General features: G+C 37.7%; 1 protein-coding gene and 1 long non-coding RNA gene across 2 annotated transcripts in view; both read left to right on the plus strand.

Annotated features, from left to right (window-relative positions):
• CNTNAP2 (contactin associated protein 2) overlaps positions 1-18,658 on the plus strand; it is a 1,376,829-nt gene that overhangs the window by 298,116 nt on the left and 1,060,055 nt on the right. The gene's annotated exons all lie outside the window — the stretch shown is intronic.
• Positions 37-17,432, plus strand: LOC143673766 (uncharacterized). Its single transcript, XR_013170625.1, has 3 exons — positions 37-261; positions 16,327-16,646; positions 16,791-17,432. It is a non-coding gene; the product is annotated as an uncharacterized LOC143673766 (long non-coding RNA).

Here is an 18,658-nt window from a genome sequence, read left to right on the forward strand (position 1 = left end):
ACTGATCTTGGAATTTTGTATGATGCTGATCTACTGAACAGTGGAACACGGGCTTGAAGTAATAGAAATATAGCAAAGTGTTCCCAGAGATTTGTTCATATGAAAACAAGAAAAGTTCAAGAGGATATCATTGGCATCCCACAGCTTTATGTAAAGTCTCTTACTGGCAGTAAGACAGTTCTTTATAGTTGACACATAAACACAGTGTGCTATCAGCACATAGAGGGTTTTCAGTAGATGCTTCTTCAGAAGAAAACAAATGTATTGCCTTGAAAATCTCAGTCCTACTTAAACTCTTACTGTTATTAGATCAATGTTCAATTTTCTTTTTACTAGTTGAAATTAAAGCAAATCTTATCTTCTCTAGGCCTTCGTTCTAAACCCTTGGTTATCTTTAGGTCTTTCTTTCTGAACACGTCCTGATGTTTTCCTTCATGTTTTCTGTTATGCAACTGAGATCCAGATGCGTTTATTTATATGTAAAAGAGATTATAGAGCCCCCACTATAAGTCAGAAATTGTGCAAGAGGCTGACAGTATCACAGTGACCAAAAAGAAGACCTGATTCCTGTCTTCCTGGAACTTAGAGATTTTGCTCTCATAGTTTCATATGACTCACTTTATAGGGTTATAGTTTTACATATTTTCTATGGTTCTGCAGTTTATGTAAGTCTACTCTAAGATCCATGCAGGGGAATTTATAAATATTTATGACGGTACTCACTTTTAAGGAACTATCTCTAAAATAGCCTGAGGTACTTTTATATAAATAAAAATGTAAGATAGCTGGTTTTGTATCTGGTTTAAGGAATACCAGAATTAGCTATGTTAGTTTCTAATAATAATTTGCAAATCTTCTATAACTTATTTTTCGGTTTCCTTTATTTTTATTTTATACTTCCTAGTGTTATCTCTTCTGCTGTTCCCTATCTGTCTTTTAAGGCTGTAAGGTCTAAGTTACATTTGAGCAAGTTTTATAAAATTATACAGTAGTACAACCAGCACCACAGTTCCATTTTAAATTGTATCCATAACCCCAAAGGTGGCCTTATGCTTCTCCACAGATCATCCCTGCTATGACTTTGTTTCATGTAAACAATGATTTTCTTTCAGCCACTATATCTCTTTTTCTAGACCCTTCCATTTTCAGGGATTTGGGTTAGGTTTTGGACTCCTCTCTAGTTTCCTCTTCCTGTATATTTCTATGCTGTGAGCTCTTTCTCCCTCAAAGACCAACTCTCTGCTTGTCCAGAAGAACTGCCCTAGCCCTTTACTCCAGCTCCAGCTGCTCCGGCCCCAGCCCCAGCCCCCGCCTCGGCCCCGGCCCCAGCCCCGGCCCCAGGCCCAGACCCCAGCCCCAGCCCCAGGCCCCAGCCCCAGCCCCAGCCCCAGCCTCAACTCTAGCCCCAGCCCCAGCCCCAGCCCATCTCATCCCTCTGGTTCTGCTCCACTTTCTCCTCATCTTGGGCCAGAGGATTTAATCACTTTCTAACATTCTACAAGCTTTATTATTTATTATATGTATTGCTTATTGTCAGAATCTTCCTAGAATGGAAGTACTAAAAGGTCAAGAGTATTATCTTTTTGTTTTCTGATGTATATCAAGTATTCAGAAAAAAACATCTAACACATATGTTCTCAGTGTATATGAATTCACTTAATAAATTAACCCACATTCCCTTATGGATAAATTTAATGATTACATACACAAGTTTAATGATTAAAGGACTTCTTGCCCTTACTTAGAGTGTCAGCTTATGCCCCATATCCCTCCAAAAAAAAAAAAAAACTCAAACATTTAAATAAGGGATTCTCATGGTGCTAGTTTAGAAGAGTCACAGATATTCCATCATAATGTTTGTGAAGATAGAACTTTGCACGGTTTGGAAGATAAAATAATTGTGTATTAGATCACAATTCATTATTTAGTTATTCATTATCTAAATGGATGAACAGTAGGAGAGCCAGGAATCAAGCACATTCCATTTCCTTTTTTTCCCCCTGAGGACCTGGCATTATTATTTATGCTATAACAGTAAACAAATCAGAAAAAGAAATCTTTCATTTCAGATTAAGTCCCACTATCAATAATAAATAAATTGCTAAAATAAATCCATCTTGAAAAAAAGTAAATCAGAGAAAGGAATAAGAAGTTTTGGGGGAGTTGAGGATTGTCCTTTCAACTAAGATGGCCAGAGAAAGTCCCAATGGAGAAGGTGGCATTTGGACATAGAACATCAAGGAGGGGAGGAAACACATTAAAAATATACGGGAGAAAACCATCTCTGATAGAGGGAAGAGCAAATGGTAAAAAGATAAGTGGCTAGTGGGTGCACTGAGTCTTTGAGGATAGAAGTTCAGCATAGCTGGAGGAAAATGAACACTCAGAAAGATACCAGAGGCTCAGCTGTAAACAGTCTTTTACTGATTGAGAGTGAAAGCCATTTGAAGGTTAGACCAGGTGAATGGCATAATCTAAATTACATTTTAAATTGTCTCTCAGCCTGCTGTTTTTTTAAAAAAAGACAGTAATTAAATGAGGAACAGCAGTGGAGACTCTTGCAATCATCCATTCAAAGAAAAATAGACCAGATTGTAGCAGATTGTGGCTGATTCTGGGCATATATTTGGAGATTCTGTCAACAGGAATTTACTCACAGATGGGACATGGGTGTGAGAGAATAGGAGTCAAGGACAATACCAGTCTCCCTGACACAAAGCCCCATGCCTACCCTTTCCATTATTTCAGACTTTCTCCTTCTTCTACGCTTTGGGGTTCACTCAGCAGTGCTTTCCTGAAAGTTGCTTCATACCTGTACATCCTAAAACTACGGTTGTTGAACATGCAGTAACCAATCAATTCTCCTCCACTGAACCCCTCACACTTTCACAGTTTCCTGCAAGCTCTCTCCCCTGGTTTGCCTGGATGGGTTCTGAATCAGTTCCCATACCTCCTGTCTGGTGTCTTAGCCAAATGCTCTGTTTTTTTTGTTTGTTTGTTTTTTTCTGCATACACCAAGGGTCAGGAATCTACTGACTTAAAACTGCTTTGGTAAATTAAAATTCCAATCATTTCCAATGTGGAAGCCAACTTGTCTTTCAGAAATACGCAAGTGAAGAACCCTGACCATGGCAAGAAACTGTTATAAAATCACCGGCCTTTTAACATTTAGTTCTCATATAACGTCCTATACACTCACAACTTGAAATGCAGGACCTATTGTAGTCTTCTCCACCGAGTCTTTGTTCCATCTATGTTCCGGCTATACTTACTGGAGAAAAGGGAAAAATAAGTACTGTCTTTTCAAAAATAGAATGAAAGGTAATCATCATCTACATTTATATAGAGCTGAACATCATTGATTAATATTAAAATACCTGAATATCTCATCTCACTGTGTGTCCTATGCCTTTGTGTGAAATACTAATTTAGTATTAAAGGCTAAAGTCAACTTTTTCTGACAAACTTATAAGTAATTTATTGAACTTCAGAATGAGAAAAGAGAAAAAATCACAACTTAGAACCTTAACATTTCTGTAAATTGTAATAAATTGGTTTTGATTGGATGACATTGTATATTATTGGAATTCATTTTTCTATTACTGCTTTTGAGCCCATCAATTAACTTTTTGTTTACATATTTTTATTCATGCTCATACTAGCCCGATATTATATGAGATTGTTCTTCTTTTAGACAACAGTTAATCTTCTCTTAACTGTAATGATTAAACTTTGAAACTCTTTCTATTCATTTCTTAAACCAGATTTGATTGAACATAAACAGGCAAATTCTCCTGAAAATATTTAGATCAATATTTGCTATTCTATTCAAATTTTATCTCACTTTTTAAGAATTAATTTTTAAGCCATCTCTTTCAATTATGAGAGATTTGAAAAGGAACAATACATTTCTTTTTCAATGCACTCCCCAAAGAACCTTTAGTTTGTTTTCCAATTATATGCATAAAAGCAAAGAGTAAAGAGAAGGAATGAAAATGAATACATTAACCTCATCAGAAATTGTTTTTCTGTTTGGAGATAGGAAAGAATTAATTATGTAGCCCAAGATTCCAAAAACCAGTTTTACATATCCCAGAAGTAAAAATTTTATTAAAGCCATGATTTGGCCTAAGTGTAATTACAATTATTCTGATATCTCACTTTGCTTTTTTCTTATGATTGAGTTGCTTGGGGAATATTCAAACTTGAGATGGAATTTGTTTGTAACTAGTTTTCAAAGAAAAAAATCATGAAATTACAAAAACCCTTTGACTTGCAAGAACTGGCTTAACCCTGTGAAAGATTATTACTGGCATCCTCCACTTCCTTTTCTCTTTATAGTAATTCTGCTACTTTTAAATTACTAGACTAAGGGATATAATGATCTCAGATTGGAAGTATAGAATATCCTACAAATATGTAAAGTGAATATACTTTCTGTGTGTGTATCTTTTAGAAGTAACCTGTGCTAAAATGCTCTTCATATGAAAAAAAAAGTCAGATTTTAAAACTCCATTGACACATATGTATATCAGATATGTGATCATGCAGATATGTGAGCTATGCTAAGTTATTATTTGAGAACATTAATATTTCTACAGGTTATTTATCAATCCAGTTGATTTTATAATGCTTTATTCAAGAGAGAGAAAAAGAACAAGAAAGAAAGAAAAGAGCAAGAAAGAAAGAAGGGAGGGAGGAAGGAAGGAAAGAAAGAAAAGAGAGCTGTAAATTAATGCACTTTATAAATCAGTAATGTGTCCATTCAGAAGTAGAGGTCAAGATGGAATGTCACATTGAGGAGATTTATTGGACAAAATGCTTCTGAAGGGTAAAGAGGTAAAAGAGCAGGAAATTGTTTTACATCTGTTTTAGGAGAGATGGAGGAAAAAGAGACTGGCTGATAAGATTATAGAATAGTTGTGAGACAATATTTATCACAGTTTCCCAGCAAAAATTTGTTGGAAAGGAATTCCACATCAGACAGAAATGAACTGACTGAGACACGCCTGCCCTAACCAGCATTGGCAGGGAGCAGTCTGGGGGAGGATAGCCTTGCCAGGAGAGCCTCTGTGCGCCCTGATTAGATCATGCAATTCTGAACCTCAGTTTGGAACAGAGAGCCCTCCTCCCCCATGGCCATCATAAGTCATTTGATAATTATACAAAAGAAACCAAATAATAGTTTTAGAAAGTTTATGACCCTTCTTTGCAAATTCCTAGAGAGTATGGGAATTTTTTCCCATTAAAGTTAGTATTTCTGCTTAGATTCCTGATTTCTCTGTGACAGCACAAATAGGAGAAGAGGTATTAGAGTACTTATTTTAAACAATTGCCAAAAATTTAAAAGTATTCCCATCTAAATTGTGTGTGTGTGTGTGTATATATATATATATATATATATATATATATATTCTCATCTGTGCAGAAACCAACTCAAAATGGAATCCGGTGCTGATCTATTATAGTTTATTTTGTTTGCCTATGTGCTTTATTTTCTTTTAGGCAGTCAATTGTCAATATATATATATATTTTTTTTTTTTGCATGGGCAGGCACCAGGAATCAAACCTGGGTCTCCGGCATGGCAGGCGAGAACTCTGCCACTGAGCCACCATCGCACTACCCAGTCAATGGTTTTTATGTAAATGCCTCCCTTTGACCTAGGAAGCAAAATCTCTCTAATGTGCTGGTTATTTTCTTAGTTGAAATTTTAAGAAACGTTAACACACTCGCTTAAAAGTACACTTAGTTTTTTCTTGGCAGGTTTACAGATGAAATAAACAAATAGAGCCTTTGCTAAACTCCCACATTTTTTGGACGCGTGGCAAAATTCCGCTGTCCGCTTTGGGTCCCCATTTGCCCATTTCAGCCCCTAGCTATCCTCATATTAAGGTATTAACGACTATCCAGTTGAATTTCATAGTGATAAGGAATCAGGTAGGCCGTGACCTTAAAAAAGTTGAATTTCGAATGGTAAAATTTTGAATCTGTTTAGTCATGGGTGGGTTGTGGGATGAGGAAATTTAGGCCAAAGACCTTCTTTTAACCTTTAAGTCATCCTATTTCAACATTTGTCTCTGAAGTGGCATAGTTTCCATTCCCTTTCCTATAAAAAGCCTCTAAGCCTCTCCAATATCTTCTGGGTCCTCTGATCTCCCTTCACTACAGTTAAATATAATTAGTGCCAAAGATTCTACACTACCATTCCCCTAACAAACCTAATCTGTAACAAACAAGAAATCTACCACCTCTTATTTCACAGAAGCCTGAGGTTAGAAGAGAGAACTTTCCGGCTTTCACAGATCCTTGTTAGACCACACAGTCTGCAAATATAATCATTGAATGAAGATGTTCTCTGCCAGCAGTAGACTGTGTTAGTATTATTAGGGAAAGAAGGTAGATGCCTCAGAAAATGAGGAATAAAACAAAATCTTTTAATACCGTCAGACCTTTTCCTGTTATCTGTGGGCTATGAGGCAAATGAAGTGATGTAATTCCAGAGTTCGGTATGTATGCATGGTTTTAGATTTAATCTTTCAAAAAAAAATGTTTTAGGGGGCACGAAAGAAAAGTAAAGCAAGGAATGGCTCCTAAAAAATATGTAGTTTATGTTACATGTGGAAAAAAAAATTGTGAAAGATCAAAAGGAGGAGAAATTTCAGTTGGGCTTTTTTTTTTCTGTTTATTTTTTTATTTATTCATTTTGAATCTGCAGAATTTGTTGAGATATATTCACATAGATATATTCCCTCCAAAATATATCTCACAGTATTTTCACTTAGTTGTACAATCAGCACTCTCAATTTTTGAGAGTTTTCATTGCTCCAAAGAGAAAAGTAACAGACATCCTCACACCAAAGAGAAAATACCAAACTTATCTTAACTCTTATCCCGCTCCCGAGTATTTACCTCTAGTGTTGTTGTGGTACTAGTGACATATTCCTGTTAAATGTAGTCCATAGCATGCAATTGGTAGTTTTTCCTATATATCCCTCAATTATTAACTTTGTACAAGTGTCATAATTTTGAAGTGGTTCATGCAAGAACTTATATTAATTGGTGAGACACATGGCTTTAAACAACCCCTTTCAATCATATTCACTCTAATTGAAGATCTGTTAAAAGTTAGGACGGGCAGCACAATGGTGGCTCAGTGGCAGAATTCTCTCCTGCCATGTGGGAGGCCCAGGTTCGATTCCCTGTGTCTGCCCGTCAGGGGGTTGGGGGGGGGAGGGAAGAGGGGGAGAAAGGCAAATTGCCAGAGTGCAGGTTCCCTGACAGATCAGCAGATGGGGCCCTTGGGCCACCTCTTCCCCACAGGCCCACCTCTCCCTGACTGCATCAGGTGGCCCAGCACCTGCATGGAATAACCTTGGGTTGTGATGCTGAGAGTCAGGTTCCCCTGTCCACACCCAGCCCGGGAGTGCCTGGCGACATGGCTGACTCCCTCACTCACCTCTTTGCTTGTGGGCACCATGAGTGCTCCAGGCCTTGGTGGATAAAGGACAGAAGTAGCAGGACCCAAAATGCCTCTTTTGCCAACTAGTTGTCAGATCAGCTCTGTTCTGTACCCTCTCTCCTCCCAGGGGGAGGGACCCTCAGTCCCCACCAAAACCAGGTGCCTGCCTCAGGGATTGGGGGCAGGTACTGTGCCCAATCTGTGTGAATGTAAACCGAGACTGCTGGCATCTGGGTTCCAACAGGGGAGCTCCCCACTACTATGCTGAGAGGGAAGATCTCTCAAGCTGGTATGGATGTGGGAGTGTGGGAGAGTGCCATTCCTTCTGCACTCACTCCAGCCTGCATTTTGCAGCCTGCCTCAGGAGCAGTGACAACTGAGTAAACTCACTCTATCCTCTCAATTGTGATTTCTCTGCTTGTCCATCCATGCCCTCCTATATAATGTGGTAGTCCCTCTCTGGTCACTCCTACCCTGAGAACCACTGTCCCAGTAATTTTCTGTTCTTTCACCTGTTGTTCCATGGTGTAAGGTGTGGGGTCAGGGGGTGGATTCAGCCAATCCTATTCTACCATCTTCCCTCAGTTGAGTTTTAGGGTGGAAATGCAATCTATCAGACCTAATGAGGCAGGAAGGTAAAGCCTACTGTGTAGTAGCTTAAAAGAAGTAGGAGTATAACTCAACTACTTACTAGGCTAGTGCAAACATTAACCATTGATTCAAAACCAACAGGCAGAGATTTTGTGTATTTCCCAAGAGAATACATGTTTTAAAACAAGCTCTCACGCTTTAATGTGCCTGAGAATCTTCTGGAGTGCTTTAAAAAATACAGTCTTGAGCTGCATAGTTGGTAAAAATGTGATCTTGTAGGTATGAAGTAGGACCAAGTAAGTGATTTCCTCCTTTTTTGAACCACTTCACTGGAATATGATTCACATAATATAAAACTCATCACTTAAAAGTGTACAATTCAGTGGTTTTTAATATACTCACAGAGTTGTGTATCCATCACCACATTCTAATTTTAGGATGTTTTCATTACCCAAATAGAAATCCTGTACCCATTGGAGCTACTCCTAATTCTACCAACCCCCAAGGTAACCACTAATTTGCTTTCTACCTCTGTGCATTTGACTATCCTGTACATTTAATATAAATGGGATCATACAATATGTGGTTTTTGTGACTAGCTTCTTTCAATCAACATAATGGTTTCCAAGGATTATTCAATTGTAGTATGTATCAGCACTTTATTGTTTTTTATTGCGCAATAATATTGTATTGCATGGATGTTAGCAGTTTATTTATCCATTTATTAGTTAATGGACCTTTGCGTTGTTTCTACTTTGGGGCTATTACGAATATTGCAGCTGTGAATATCCATGTATAACTTTTTTGTATGGGTGTATATATATATATTCAAAATATATATATTTGCTTCTCTTAGATTCCACATAGGCATGGAATTGCTGGCTCGTATAGTAATTCTATGTTTAACATTTTGAAGAATTGCCAGACTGTTTCCTATGTGATTTCATTGCCTGTTGTCTTTTCCATATTTTGAGAAACCCTAATTTAGGTTATGATTTGGGTATCAGAATGCAAGAGGAAAAGAAAGTTTCATAAGATTCTGTTATTATAAATCCTAGATCCCAAAATTTGGAGGTGAGGTTTGAAAGAGAGAACCTTAGAAAGTAATAAAATACTGTTATGATGTGAGGCTAATGTCATCAAGTGGAAAGTTAGAAATTCAAAAGGAAAAATTAAGGAAGAAGCAAAGATGTTTCTTGTCTATAAAAGAACAATTTCTAGAGTTTAATAAAATGCTGTTCTCTAGCATGCTGAGGGGGCTGGCTGGGGGAGTAAGTAATAGGGAAATGAAAGTGTATTTTCATAAGATTTCGTTAATAAAAACAAAGCAAAGTTTTACATGGTTGAATTTCAAAAGGAAAATCTTCCATTAATACCCATGGATGAGATGAAATCCAAGTTAGCTTACCCTAAAAACAAAACAAGGTACATGAAACTGAAAAAGTTGTGTTGATCATGTTAGAATCAGAAATAGGAATCAGTGTAATGACTGTGAACCTTAGGTCTGTTAAGTCAGTTGTGCCAGACTCCTTAGTTTCCCACATTAGCTTAAGTTTTGATAGCAAGACCCATTCTCTAGGCTGTGGTAAAATTCAACCCCAGGCATCTCTGGTTCAGATACATCACGTGGAGAGATTTTCAATGCAGTACTTCATGGGAACACCATACTTCATGGGAACACAGTACTTCATGGGAACACAGACTCAGTAGTCACAGAAACTTTCAGCAAATGACCACTTTATTACTTATACAGCACAGAGAGTCCAAAGAGCTAGGGAAGAGTTCCTATCATGGCCTGTCTTCAGGGAAGGCCACACTGCTCAGGTTGTGATTGGTAGCTCTGCGCGCTGTACTACACATCAGAGAAGAGAGACCAGCCTATGTTGTTTGAGTGTGGTATTTAGCCACCCTGGGGGGAAGGAGCCCTACCATGGACAATCCCCGCCTTAATTGGCAGTTGGGCTACTTGTTCTTGATTTCCAGATTTGAAGTCTGGTTGGGCTTCGTCAGAAGACTTAACATCTCCCCTGGATTATGTAATGGAAACAGAATGAAATATCTTCATATGCTAGAAGAAGAGGCAAAGGTTAGGCAAGGACTGGGAGATGGCCACTCAATTTATGTCTATGATGTCCCCAGCAGTCTCAATCTCAAGCTGTAACACTCTGGCAGCTCATAAAATGCTAAATGTGGGAGAAGGGTCCCAATGGCCTGGCAATATAGATCATGACTGATTATCCTCATGATCCAAGACCACCTTGCCTTTTCAAGTCTGAGGAAGTCTTCGCTCACATGTAGATGGGTTGGAGATCTCTGCTGAGATTGGAAGCCTGGATGTTTGGTGTTCTCACTTCTTCCCCAGGTACTGCAAGGTGTCAGCCAGGTAAATTTCAACCACACACATCTTGCTTCTTCCCAGACTCAGATGATATTTTTCATTCTTTCTGGCTATTTTCTATGCCCACTGTATTAGTTAGGGTTATCTAGAGAAATAGAATCAACAGGGAACTCTCGTAAATATAAAATTTATAAAAGTGTCTCACATGACCATGGGAACGCAGAGTCCAAAATCCTCAGGGCAGGCTGTGAAGTTGACGATTCCGATGGAGGGTCTGGATGAACTCCACAGGAGAGGCTCGCCAGCCGAAGCAGGAAGAGAGCCTGTTACTTCCGAATCCTTCTTAAAAGGCTTCCAGTGATTAGATTGAGCATCACTCATTGCAGAAGACACTTCCCTTGGCTTATTAAAGTGGAATCAGCTGTGGATGCAGCTGACATGATCATGATTTAATTCTATGAAATGTCCTAATTGCAATAGACAGGCCAGCACTTGCCCAACCAAACAGGTACCAACACTTGGCCACGTTGACACATGAACCTGACCATGGCACCCACCCTCTCTTGTCTCTCAATTTTTAGGATACCCAAGACATCTCACCAGAAGACTTAGAATTTAAGACAACAGCAGGGGACAATGTATTTACACTTTTAACTTGTTTTGTTCTCCACCTTGGAAAAATGCCCCAAGATGAGGAATTTCATATGGTTTGGCTACTTGTTAAAACAGAGAAAAAAAATTTCAGACAGTAAAGCATACATTAGTATTTTAAAAAATAATTTTGGCACCAAACAGTAATATTGGTTTCATTCAATAAGCATTTTTATTAAACTTTTCTTACTGTACCAGAATAAGCAAGGGTGCATGTTATTACCCGATTCTCCAAACTTTAGAATCAGAACCTTGAACATGGATTTTTACAAATTCTCCCTTTTTGTTAAAAATTCTCTACATGGTTCTTCTGTTTACTGAAGCTTAAAAAAAAATCACTATTCTGGACGTTGTGTTTGGAGGAGGGAGCTAAGGAAAAGGACCTGTCCTCAAGGTGTTCACAATCTAGTTGATAAAAAATCAACAAGCTGTTAATTACATCTTCCCTCTGACAGGCATTTTCACATATGGTATTCACTTAATCATTCTGAATGCCTTATCAAATATGCATTTTTATCTTTTTTGCCAATAAGGAAGCAAGGTTCCAAGAAATTAACATACCCTGCATCATAAAATTACTAAGCACTAATATGTAAACTGGCATGAAGTACTACTCTGGAATCCACCTCATCTTCTAACTTGAGCCTAGTACTTTTTTTTTCAACCTAGCATTTTTAATATTACTGCCATAACTGCTGTATAATTTTGCTTTGTAATTGTACTGGTTTGAAGTAATGTATGTACCCTGGAAAAACCATGTTTTAATCCTAATCCCATTTTGTAAAGGCAGCATTTCTTCTAATTCCTATTCATTATTGTATGTTTGAAACTGTAATTAGATCATCTTCCTGGAGATATGATTTAATCAAGAGTGGGTTGTTAAGATGGATTAGCTGGAGGTGTGTCTCCACCTATTTGGGTGGATCTTGATTAGTTTCTGGAATTTTGGAGCATGAAAGAAATTCAGAGAGAAATTCAGAGAGAGCACAGCAGAATAACAGAGCCACGAGAAGCAGACTCTACCAGCCAGTGACCTTTGGAGATGAAGAAGAAAAATGCTTCCTGGGGAGCCTCATGAAACAAGAAGCCAGGAGAAGAAGCTAGCAGATGACACCATGTTCAGCATGTGCCCTTCCAGATGACAGAGGAACCCTGACCGTGTTCACCATGTGCCTTTCCAGATGGGAGAGAAACTCTGACTCTGTTCGCTATGTGCCCTTCCACTTGAGAGAGAAACCCTGATCTTCATCGGCCTTCTTGAACTAAGGTATCCTTCCCTGGATGCCTTTGACTGGACATTTCTATACACTTGTAATTGGGACATTTTCTCAGCCTTAGAACTGTAAACTAGCAACTTATTAAATTCCCCATTCTGTTTCTGGTATATTGCATTCTGGCCGCTAGCAAACTAGAATAGTAATTAAAAAGACATATTTTTAAATGCTCAAACCAAAATTACTTCTAAAAGACTAAGCAAGAAAAATATATGTTAATGTATGTTTATGAAAGGGAGTATTGGCAAGAGTCTGGTGAGTGAGTGAGGTTTCAGTAAGGTTAGCACTCAAACACTTTTTTGAGTCAAATTTATTAAGGTGTAATTCTGTACTGTAAAATTTATCCGTGTACCGTTCTATAGGTTTTGATTAATACAATTTTGATGTGAGTGGAAATAATGAGAGTCAATCCTATTGTACAACTGCAGAATCAAGTAGTTATATGCAAGAATATGCATTGCAACCTTAAATACAGTCATCAATAACCTGTCACCTAAATGAACAACAATAATAATGATAAAGATATTGCGACAAGCCTATAGGATGGAGTATTATGCAGCCACTAAAAGTCATGATTTTGAATAATAGTGAATGATATGGGAAAATGCTAATGACATGGATTTATTAAAATGAGGATAAATAATTGCATATAATATGAATTTCTTTCTCCTAAATCTGACTTTCCAGTGCTTTCTATATCAATGAACATGCTATTACTCTCCATTCAGTTTTAGTAATGGATTGCATTAGTCTTTCTTGAATTTTTTTTTCTTCATCCAGCCTATCTAACCTTTCATCTAACTATCCTATCCATTTAATTTATGAATAGTTGTATAAGCCATCTACTTCTCACTTAATTTACTGTCACCATTGGAACCAGGCCACCAAATACTCACTCCAGCCCTACCATAATAGTTTACTGATTTGTCCACTGATGATTCCAGTCCATTCTAGACCCCTTCCAATCTGCATTCCATCTGATAATATCAATCTTCCCCGCCTCCACCACTGTATCAACCTCCTTTGAGTTCCTGGAGTGCTGGTTCTCTCCTATCACAGGATTTTGCACATTCCATTTCCTCTGCCAGGACCGTTCTTCAGTCCAGGATGAGGAGTTAATTCCTTTTCAAATCTCACCTTAAGCAACACTCCTTCAGGGGAAGCTCCCCTTAGCCCTAGCCCTTGGCTGTGCTAAGGTTCTTTTGTTTTGTGCTCTGTTAAGATTGTGTTGCTTTTGCTCAAGACCATAAAATGGATTAAAACGGTGTATTAATTAGTGGGATTGCTGATTTAATGTCTGCCTATCTCACTGTACTCTAAACTTCAAAGCAGCTTATACATTCCCCTCCCTCCCTCCATTCTTCCCTCCCTTCCTTCTTCCTTTTTTTCACCTTCAGTCCCTTGTTTTCTTTTTATTTTCTTTCTCTTGCCCCTCCCTTCTCTTACCTTCCCTTGTCTTCTTGTACATTCCTGTCCTTTCCCTTCCATTTCTCCTTTTCACAAAGAAGAAAAGGGAGCAGAATTTCAACAATGACTGTCTCTGGGTAAAGAGATTAAATATAAGTTGTGTTCTTCATTCCTTTATATTAGTATTTTTGCTGTACCCAGGTATAAATTGTATAGTCATAGAAGACAAACACTTCCATAGCACTAGAAAAAATAAGTGAAAACTACTTGGGAAAGATCCATATAGCATTTTAAACTTTTATCAAGAGAATAAAAAAAATGTTTTCTTTAGAAAAGTGTTTTTTTTTTTTTTTTCAATTATAGAGAAGAGTCTCACTTGCTAGAAAATAAGGCACTAGATGAAGGAATAGGAAGGAGATAATTAAATTATTCAAGATTATTTTTAAACATATGAATGGATAAAATGGAAATTTTTAGCATAACTCTTTTGCTTAAATCTATTTTTATTATTTAGAATTGCTAATGATTTATTCCTGTAACAAAAGTTGTACCTTGCTCTTTGGTGGACAAATTCTGCTTTCCTTCACAGGACTTCCACAAACATTATGTGTCAGGTTTAATAAAAGACTTCTTATTATATCAAGAATTTCAGTATTTTTAGTCAGTCATACTTCACTCTTTAAAGCACTTTCTCTCTCTCTATATATATGTGTTGCCATTGCCAGGAAAGTTCATATCTGAGGATATGTTGAAGTGTCTAACGGCAAAAATCAGTTAAAAATATTGTCAGTTTTCCATTTGCTAAGTAATGTTAAACTTGTAATTCCTATATTGGAAATACTATAGCAATAACAATATTAACTATGAAGATAAAGAGGAAAAAAAATAAATTCCTGTTACAAGTACTCAATTCTGCTGTATGGTACCAAATCAGCCATAGATAATATGTAAACAAATGGCTGTGGCTGTGTTCCAATAGATCTTTATTTTCAAAAATAGGTGATGTGCTATTGTAAATTGACAGTCCTGTTCTATCTACTTGTTCTACTAACCTTAGCACATTACTTCTACCTCACAGCCTAACATATGTTCTTAAGCTCCAGCCATCACATCTGCATTCCAGATAGTAGAAAGGAAGAACAGAAAGAGGGAAGAGGACCTCCTCACTTTCAGAACACCTCCAGGAAGATGTTTAGGACACTCCATGATCCAAAGTTTTACTTTCTGAAATGTCCTACCAGATCTATTGTCCTACAGGGGCATATTTGGAAGGGCAATCAGATTATGCCCTTCTCTGGGGCTGCATGCTTTCATAGCTGACATCTTGCTACTATAAGTGTGGCTTCCTTGAGATTATTTTAGTCAGTGAGTCGGCACAGATTTCTAAAGATCATGCTTTTGGTTTCCTTGACAACATAATTCCCTTAGAAACTTTGTGGGCACCTATTCTTTCTTCTAGTTGATTCTAGGTACAAGTGACCATGTCTAAATGTCTGTTCTTGACATAGCTTTTAAGTGTGGGGACTCTGTACTTTTAATTACTTACCACTATATTCTGCCAATTCCCAAGGGAGGTACATTGATCAGCTCTTCTTTCAAGAGAATCTGCTAATACCCTCCCTTTCAACATAATGCTATCTTCTCCTCCTCCTTTTAATTTATAGTCAAGTGTATCAGGTGGCCAACTAGATCGTAAGCTCCATGAGTCCAGGAACTACCCTTGATTTTGTTCATCCCTGTATACCAAAATAGATCACTGTATCTGACATACAGAAGGAACTCAACAAATATTTGTGCAATGCATTACATAGCAAACAAATCTGAGACCCTTAGAAAGAATAACCCTTGCTTGGATGGCAACCTTCTTAATCTGATTACTGCCACAGGATTGTCTCCCAAGATCTGGTAGAGTAGTTTTCACTAAAAGTTATCCAAGACAGCCTGTAGATTCAGTCAGCCCCCCACAAAGATATGTCCAAGTCTTAGTTCCCATCTTCTGGCTGCATCCATCTCTGGATGAGTTGGCTGCATCTCAACTGTGCATATGATCCTTGAAGATCCTGGTAAGATGAGGCCAACTGCATCAACGTGGGTCTCATGTGGCTGGAGACCTTATAAGCAGAGGATATTGTACACAGCAGCAGTAGGAGACAGATGACCACATGGCAGGGCTAGAAAATGAGTCACAAACTTCCAGCAAGCTACCACCAGACCACTACAGACTTAGGAGAAAGCATGGCCTGCCCATACCTTGATTTTGGACTTTTAGTCTCCAAAACTGAGAGTCAGGGCAGTGTAATGGTGGCTCAGTGGCAAAGTTCTCACCTTCCAAGCCGAGACCTGGGTTTGATTCCTGGAGCCTGCCTACATAAAAAAAAAGTATAACATCAAAACTGAGGGTCAGTAAATTCCTGTTGCTTAAGCCAATTAGTTCTGTGGTGTCTATTATAGTAGAACTGGAAAACCAAGACAGGGCTACAGCCTTAATTCCTTCTAAGCCTACCTCTTGGTAGCTATGGCTTATAGCAACTGCATTTCAGTTTAGGGTACAGTTATTTTATATTTATAACTATACATATTAACTATTCCAATCTCTTCAACCAGGCATTCTCTAGCAGTGCAGATTTCTGACATAAGAAGAAAGCACAATATCAAAGCAGTTTTACTTTGATCTCAGCCTGAAAGCTGGCCAGTTCTATACTGAGTTCATCATGCTATGATTTATCGGAAAACAGTGCAAGAAGGAACCAACATGACACATCAGCATTTAAATTTTCTCCAACTTTTCTCCTAACATTAAAGCTTCCTGTTGGTACCTGGTTTGCCTTCTAAGGAACAGCAGTTGACAATATGACCAAATATTTTGCCACAATGTAACAAAGACTCAGCTTATTTCAGTCTGCACTGCCTGATGTCCACCACAGGTAATGCCATATATTTATTAGGTGCTATCACAGGCAGCACCTTATTTTTAAATATAGAACCAAATATGGCATTTGTTGTTTGGATGAGGTTAGCTCTGACAACAGACGACAGAAATTAGTAACAGATTTATTTTCTTCTTACAGAAAAGAAGACAGAAGGTAGATGATTCAAAACTGCTATCATTCTCCACGGAGTCAGAAAGCCTTTGCTGAAATCTTTCTGCTTTGCAATCCCCATCCCATTATGGTCCCAGGGGGCTCTTTAGCCTCCAGCTGTTAATTCCAAATTCTAGGCCAAAGAGAAAGAGAGGCTATTCCTCTTTCTTTAAGGCGCTTCCTAGAAGTCTCAACAAAGCTTATGTAGGAGACACCTCATGGCTGGGACTTATCTGGCCACACATAACTGCAAGGGATTGTAAGTTACCAAGGGCCCAACCATAATGTCTAGATATATGAAAAAGGGGGGAAATAAACACTGGAAGATAATTAATCTCTGTAACAACTCCTATATTTAAAATTAAGCAGTTGCTATTATCTTTGAATATGATAATTGTATGAGTGCCCAATTTTACTTAATAAAGTGGCACCCAAAATTGTAACTCACTCTTTGGGCACATTTTAGAAATCTGCATATGGTTGCGTAACCTCAGGACATTGGGTTTGGGGGATTCATTTAAGTAGATGCATTTCTTTTCCAAGTTTTCAATTATCTATCATCCTGGCCTACAGCTTTTTATAACAAATAGTTTAGAGTAGTAAAATTTTTTTTTTAAAAAAACAATGAGATTCTCTATTCATGTATTTATATATCTTGTCATTCCCAATCAGATTTCCATCCTTCACAAAATGTCTAATTTAATAAATTTCTTGCTTTTAATTTAAGAAAAAAGAATTACCATTCCTCAAAATGTTGCTTTTTATCTAAGCTTTTTTTCTTCTTTTGCTCAGAAGATAAATGATTGTACATATCTTAGTTTCCATATTGTAGAACTACAAGGAAAAGGATAAATGACCATGATTGTTTAGTCTGCAGACAGGAAATTAAAAGTTAAAAAACTCCCAAAATTGTCTTTGGATTTAGGGTGCTATCTATAGCAGAATAAGAAGTGAGGTATATCAGGTAGCCAATGAAATTAAAAACTACAGGAGAGCAGGAACAACTTTTGGTTTTGCTCAGTTCAGTATACTAATGTACATCATAGTATCTAACATACCAAAGGTACTCATTAGGTATTTGTTCAGTGAATTAATAAAACAGATTTATCTGTAGCATAAAAGTTATCCTACTGTAAACATATTATTTTATTGAAAGCAGTGGTTTGTGTGTTTTAAATATATTTTGGCAATCTTATTAAAACACTAAGACGTGTCATAACTCATAAATGTGGCCCGTTTACCTTTATATTTTTATCTCATTACAGAAAGAGATGATTTTTGGGAAAACATGGTCTTTCTCTAGACATCAACTTTAAAGGTTACAGGTGCACTTTAGAAGAGCTTAGTTTTTCCTTAAATTCCTTAATTTCCCAGTTGTCAACTTGGTCAGGTGAAGGCAGATAGTTCTGTTTCTGTGGACATGAGCCAATGGTACGTGAACCTTATCTGTTGTTGATTACATCTGCAGTTGGCTAGGAGGCGTGCCTGCTGTAATGAATGATGTTTGATTTAATTGGCTGGTGCTTAAATGAGAGAGCTCAACATAGCACAGCCCAACAGCTCAGCCAAGGCCTTTGGAGATACAGAAAGAAATCACCTGGGGGAAAGTTGTTGGAACCCAGAGGCCTGGAGAGAAGGCCAGCAGAGATCACCCTGTGCCTTCCCACATAAGAAAGAACCTCAGTCAAGAGTTAGCTGCCTTTCCTCTGAAGAACTAACAAAATAAATTCCCTTTATTAAAAGCCAATCCATCTCTGGTGTGTTGCATTCTGGCAGCTAGCATACTAGAACAGAGTGGTGTATTTTCTAAGTTTATCATTTGATTTTCAAAGAAAAACGTTTTTTAAACTACCTCT

Source organism: Tamandua tetradactyla, chromosome 1 (assembly GCF_023851605.1).
Source record: "Tamandua tetradactyla isolate mTamTet1 chromosome 1, mTamTet1.pri, whole genome shotgun sequence".
NCBI classification, from domain to species: domain Eukaryota; kingdom Metazoa; phylum Chordata; class Mammalia; order Pilosa; family Myrmecophagidae; genus Tamandua; species Tamandua tetradactyla.